Genomic DNA, 7,179 nt, shown 5'->3' with positions numbered 1-7,179 from the left:
TATGAATAAAAAATTCATAAGTGGGTTTCTATCTCTCGTAGAATTAAGCTTTGGTTCCATTATTAATTATACGTTTTTTAACAAAAGAGAATGAATAATTATTTAAAAAATAAAGTTAAAGTAAAACACTCTAGATATAGTAGTATTGTGTTCAACATCATATATATTTCTTAAGATCTTATTAGTGAATCATAATAAAGAACATTAATGGGAAAATTCTTGTTAGTGATAGGGTTAATAAATTATTTCCCATGTACCATAAACATTAATTCGATACAATGAATATATTCAATAAATGCTTGGGTTTTAGGTCACTTAAAGTTGGATTTAATTGAAATCTAATATTTCATTATAATAAAGGTTTGACATGCATAAGATGCAAGGTTTTAATTTAATTATACTACTTAAGTACTAATTTGTCAACAAAAAAATTAAAAAATTAATAATATGTCAACACTAATTCATAACAAGTGAAAGTTTCATTAAACCACTTGCATTGTTCTCTTCAATAGGCATATTCTTGAACTTTTAACTTGATATTTAGGTCTTAGAACTTCATCACAAAATCTCAATTGAATAGTTTATCATTACATATGAGATGATGTTGAATGTTTCCAAAAAGTGCTCTATATTTCAATATTGTGTAAATGAATTATCAATAGTAAATACTCTATTCAATATAATTTATTATTATAGTTAATTTCATTTTATTATAATATAATTTTACATATATGGCATAAGGTGTTATAATATTAATACAAATAGTAATTGTTTATTCTATAAGATTTATCCTCAAATGTGGGTGTGTTATTCTTATATTTTTTTAATAGAATAACATTTAATCTATTACAGACCGGCTTCATAGCCCTCTTCTCTTATTATGGAGGCCTTTGTTAATGGATGGAAAAAAGGGAGTCTTAGGGCTTATCATGTTGATTATCAAAATGATGAAACTTTGGTGGTGACAGTCACTGGTCTGGCTACGTCTGGAAGAAGATTTTACAGGGATAGAAAAACTGGAGAGGAGGACTTGTCAAGTTTCTTTGACAAAGACCAAGAGCGCTCTAGAGTCACCAAGATGGATGATGGTGGCTATAATAGAAAAGACCTCATGGCCCCATGGGCTGAAATGGCTGAGTTTATAATGAGGTATATCACCCTCGATGGAAGGTATACAAGCATCTTTTCCACCATTTCACTATCTTAAATCATTTTTGGCATGGTAAAATTATCTCTGTTCCCTACTATCTGGCCTCCTCCCTTGAGAATAGCTTGGAAAAGCATCTGGAGAACCCGAACAAAACCTGTTCTCCATTACGAACTTATTGTTCTGATCATGGAGCATGCTAAATCCCTTGATATTGTGTCCCCGCTTGCTAAGATTCACCTGCAGATGGAGGTCCAAGATGTCTCTAACTCGGAAATGGACCTGGAAGAAAGTGGGGTTGCTATTCATGACCCTGAATATGAACTTGTGGATGAAGGGGGGATGATGGTCACTCCTGGGACACACAGTAGCAAGAATCCCCCCAGATGGGTGGCTAGAAAATACAAAACCAACAACAAACTAATCTCTAAGGCCGAACCCCTCACCAAAAAGAAAAAGCTGGCGGCTAAGGATCATAGCCCGAAGATTACAAGCCAGGGGATTAAACTGAACATCCCTATCAACATCCAGAAAGAAAAATAGGGGACCATAGCCAATGAAGAGAGTTGTGAAAATCAGAAGGATGGTAGTCTGATGAATCTAGTCATAGAAGATACCAGAAGTGCGGAAAGTTGTTGGAAGTGGGTCGAGCATGAAATTGACACCCTCAAAATGGGGGTTAAAGAAATAATTGGTATTTTCATTGTTTCCCCTAAGACCAATAACTCGGAGAAACTCATGATTATGACACAAAAACTCTCCTAGAATGTTGAGGAGATGAAATGCAATCATAAACAAAGGATTGATAAGGTGGAACAATCCACTACTGAGATTAAGAAAAATCTCAAGAATTTGGTCGACATTAGTAAAGAAGCCATGAACAACATCATTGAGGGGCTTGAAAAGATTAATGCCATGGTTGCTAATCATAGATCCTATCATAGTGATCTGGTGAAAGATCTTAGAGGAGATGATATGGCTAGTGGAGATAGCAAAACCACTGGACCCAGGTCCAGAACCAGGAGTAGAAGCAGCAACAAGGGTACCTCCAGATTCATCATGGAGGAGCTTGAGGAAATCAATAGGGTTTCCATCCAAAAGAACAAGGATCTGGTGCTCTTGCTTAACCGAGAGATTTTTTCTGTTGTTTTGGCTTGTTTGTCTATGTTTCCTTTGTTTTTGTTTCTACTTGGGGTTCCTCCCCTATTTTGTTGTTATTTCTTGTCATTTTGGCTATTGGCTGGCTGTTGTAAAACTTTAGGTTTTGGGTGCTTGTAAAACCTGTTTATCTTTATCAAAAATATGTAATCTATTGATTAGTGTTCATCAAATGCTATATATTTGTCAAACAATTTTGTTATTATCTAGCTAAACATTATGCAAATGATATAATCCTCATCATTTAAAATTAATAAAGTCTCTTGAATTTTGTCTTGTCACTAGCCTTACCAATATTTTTGAAACAATGAAGTACTACATTTCAATGAGGATGACATGTCCAGTGCTTTACCTTCTAACCAATTCATTAGTTTTGATCAACTCAAGTCAACAATTGTGTGATTATTAAGGGGACACATTCTCCCAATTCAACCTCTAGAAAAGTTAGTTAAAAGAGTGGATCAACACTCTTGAATTGTGTGTATGGTCGTCAGATGAATTTATAAATATAGATCATGAGATAATGGTGCACATCTTGATTTTGGTGATGTAATTTTGGTTGCATTGGTTAAGGTAGTTAGTTTGAAGTTCAAGGTAGACTATCTTGTGATCCTAATATTTGGTGTTGAATTGTGTCCAATTTTAGAGGTCCAATATCTGGTAATGCAGTTAGGGCAGAGCTATTTTTGGTGTAATGTGTGTTGCGCATTTGTTGAGATGATTTAGGTGATTAGTTTCATGTTCAAGGTGATTGGGACGACTTATGGGAATCATGTAATCATCTTGTTTTGGTTTGGATTTCGATTTCAGGTCAGATTGAGCCAACTTGGTGATACATGTTTCATGTTATGTGTTATGTAGTTTTTAGAAGCCGACATGGTAAATGATTCTTTTTGTTGGTGAACATATATAAGATTAATTTGGTTGATCATTTTGTTAGGTGTTGTGTGTGAGGGAAGTATGTATGAGTGAATTCTCTAGGTTTGTGAATGTAATTGAAGATCTTGGTGCTCTGATGAGTGACATAGTAGAATAATAGAGTAGACTAAAAGATTAGTTGCAGAAGATAATTTGAGCCTGAATGGAGCTACATTTTGGCATAGTTAGATGCTATACTTATGTTCATTTATTATTGTAATCATTTTATAATAGTCTGTAAGGTAGTGAGCCTTCCTCTTGGCTGGACCCCTTTTGTAATTGAGTAGTGAGCTCTAGGTAATGTGCTTGAATGCAAGTGCATTCCCCATATGTAATATTAGCATACTTCTGGCCATACTATAACAATATTGTGGGTTCAAATCCCACGATGTTTTTTCACTTTCCATGTTTCCACAAAAAAAACTTGGTGTTATGGTTGTGTGGTTAATTATTTTATGTTTTTGCACTTTGCTTTCCTTTATATGCATCCGGTGGATTAAGAATCAACTAAATAAGTTTGCAAATTATAAAATGTTGATTCACCCCCCCTCTTAGTGTTAATTGATTCTAACAAAAGAAAGAGTTTAGGGTAATATTTTTTTAAAATAGGAGGACTCTTTATTATGCCATAAATGTAGGTGATATAACCTAGGTTCACTAAGTGAAGGCCCCATGGGTTCTTGTGTGTGTATCAGTATTTGTATTTATCATTTAATTTGTATAATATTTTCATAGGGGTATCATGATCTTCCATATCATGGTGTTATAAGGTGTATGCTTTATTTTCTTATTTTGATCACATATTTATGATATTATTACTTTATTTCTTCATACCTTGGTACATAAATCATGTATAATATTTAATCAATATATATTGTAATATTCAAGATGATTCTCATCTAGTATTCTCTGGTTATTAATTCCATTCTTTATCCTCTAACTCTGTCATGCCCATTTTCAAAGAATGTCCATGTTCTTGAAGCTCATGTTCCCTCTCAAGGGGTCATACTGAAATCCCTCCTAATTATCCTCCCTCATCCTTTCAATTAACAGGGAGTAATTCCACTCTTCCTTGTCTCTTTCTACCTACTATGTTTAAGTCTTCTTAGATAAAATGTCACTTCGTACAATCATGATGTCAAATCCAAGAGAAGCGAAATGTACAAATCTAAATTAGCTTATAACCAAATATATATTATCCCATCTTCTTCTAAGACATTAACTAAATAAATAATCATTATTTATTTAATTAATTGAAACTTCACCTTAATGAAATAAATTTATATTTCTTTAATTAAATGAATTGTATTACTAGAATCCTTCAACAAAATAAATTAGTTAATACATAATTGATTCATTAATAAAAGAATACTATTAAATCCATAACCTTATGTGAATCTGACAAGATTACCTTTTGAAATGAATCCCAACTTTAAATTTTCCTATATACTTGGGAATGTGTAAGAAGACAAATTTTTCTTTCTGTTGGTATTTTGATGATGTTTAGTTGTGATTGTCATTGATGGACACACACTTATTTTATGTATGAGTTATTCTCAACCGGTAATATGTCACATCGGTATTATATGCCATTGAATGAATAGTCTTTGTTTGTAGAAGGCTATTGGTGTTTTGCAAATAATGCATACCAGTCAAAGCATGACCAAAGAACTCAAAGAAGTATGAAGACCTCAAGTGGGATGAAGACCTCAAGCAGAACAAGGACCCCTAGCGGCTATCAATCTTTTTGATCAGAACACTATGTTCCAGTTTACCAGTCTTTGTTTGTAAATGGGTAATCGGTATACTATTTTGTTAACTGGCAAACTTATAATAAGTGATGAGTTGTCATCCACCGACATTGATGCAGCGATCCTGTGTCATGTTACGTATTGTGTCTAGATGCACTGAACTTAGGAAATTGTAATCCAATCTCATAGGACCGACATGAAATGAACTTCCTATTTAAGGACATCATGTCTAGGGTTTTATGTGTGTGTATGTGTGTATGCAAAGTGTTGAAGAGAATATTAGGTCTTCACAGAAAAGGCATCGCATGATAGAGATTGAACATGCAAAGGATAGAAGATTGAATTAATGCTGCAATGCATTAACATAGAGAAGTCAAAGATCTAACCAAGCATTCTATGCTAATTCCTAGATCATTCACTTGTTGATTACTAATCTCTTTGAAAAGTATGAAACCCTTAACTAGGTAGGCCCAGTCAAGCCTATTGTAAATCCTCTAGCAAGGTGGTTCACAGTTGTGGATCTAAAATCCTTTAATAGGGTAGTCTTTAATAGGACTTGTCTCCTAACATATATCTGGATTCCTAATAGGATTTGTTCTGGTGAAGAACACTGTAAGGCCTTAACCAGTCTAACCTTAACCAGTCTGGTTATTATTTCTATAGATAGTTGACTTGTGAGTTTTACTCACCGTGGTTTCCACATCAAAATATCTTGTGTTATGGTGATTGTCCTTCTGTGGGTGAATTCTCTATTTTCTATTTGGCTTGTTTGTGTTTTAATCAGTTTGTTGTTTAAACTACTACACCGGTCTATAGTAAAATTGCTTAAGAGTTTGGTTAAGTATTTGGGCATACTAATTCACCCCCCCCCTCCTCTTAGTATTAATCAATTAGTATCAGATCCAACCTTTCTTTAAGTCTAACCACTTGAAAGGAGATATGGGGGAATGCAACATGAGGGAACTCGCTCACCGATTGGTTGAATCTGAAAGAGCCTATGATGAACTGAAGATTAAATATAAAGCCTCTTTAGCCAAAAGAAGAGAGCTTGTTGAGCAAATGATGGAAATCACTGAAAACAACTCTTTTGATGAAAAAGACATGGATGCCCTAGTCCACGAAGTGGAGAAACTAAATGAGTCTAAAAAAAATATACGAAGGGAGCTGGAAGGACTGACTATCAGGATGAGTCAGAAGTTAGAAAATAGAAGAAAAGATGAAGATCTAGTGAAGGAAAAGGAGCACGAGATCTCTAAGTTGAAACAAGAGATTGTTACCATCATCACTTATCAGCAAGAGGGTAAGGAAGAGAAAGAAGAAATGCAAGAAGACCTCAATGCAACCATTTCTCATAATGAAACCTTGATGAAGACCAATGATGCTCTTTCCAAGGAACTTGCTGAGATAAAGGAGATACTTGCAAAGTTCAACCGGAGTGCTGCGAAGTTGGACCAAAAGATGGAAACAATGAAGCCATCAAAAGATACCTCTAGGCTTGGTTTTTCTGCATATGAAGAAGGTGAAACCTCAGGAACCAAGACTAGTGCACCAAAGAAGCAATGGACACCTAAGATCAACCGAAGCAAAGGTAAGAAAAAGTTCAAACATGTATGCTTTAACTGTCTTAAGGAAGGACATACTGCCAATGTATGTAGGAGAAAGGCTTATAATAACTTCCCTTACATACAAAACAATGTGCATAACCATAAGGCTAGAATTGGTAGATTTAATGGTCATTGTTATGCATGCAACAAGTTTGGGCATAAATATTTTGAGTGTAGGTCAGTTATGAATAACCTTGCGGTCTATGCACTAAGACCAAGAGGAATTATCCAAGAACCTCCTATGAACCGGTATAGAACCAATGACCACTGGTCAAATGGTTATGAAGCGTCAACCGGTTGGAGAGAAACCTATTTGATCTAGCCATGGTATCGGTCACACTGCTACAACATGTAGGAGGAAGAATGGAAATGTGAACACCGAACCATAGAGAGCACCTGGTATGGTATGCTATCATTGTCACAAACCGGGACATATTGCTGGAACATGCAGACTGAAAAAGAATCCATCAAGAGACATACCAGTCGACCCAGAAGGAAAGGTCGATGTTGAAACTATTCAAGCCGATATGGATAAAATTTGGAAGAAGAAATCTGAAGAGAAGCCACAAGATGCACCATTTGTTGCACTGAGTGTGGAGAC

This window comes from Cryptomeria japonica, chromosome 3 (genome assembly GCF_030272615.1).
Source record: "Cryptomeria japonica chromosome 3, Sugi_1.0, whole genome shotgun sequence".
In the NCBI taxonomy this organism is placed as follows: domain Eukaryota; kingdom Viridiplantae; phylum Streptophyta; class Pinopsida; order Cupressales; family Cupressaceae; genus Cryptomeria; species Cryptomeria japonica.
Note: the sequence above shows the minus strand (reverse complement) of the source record.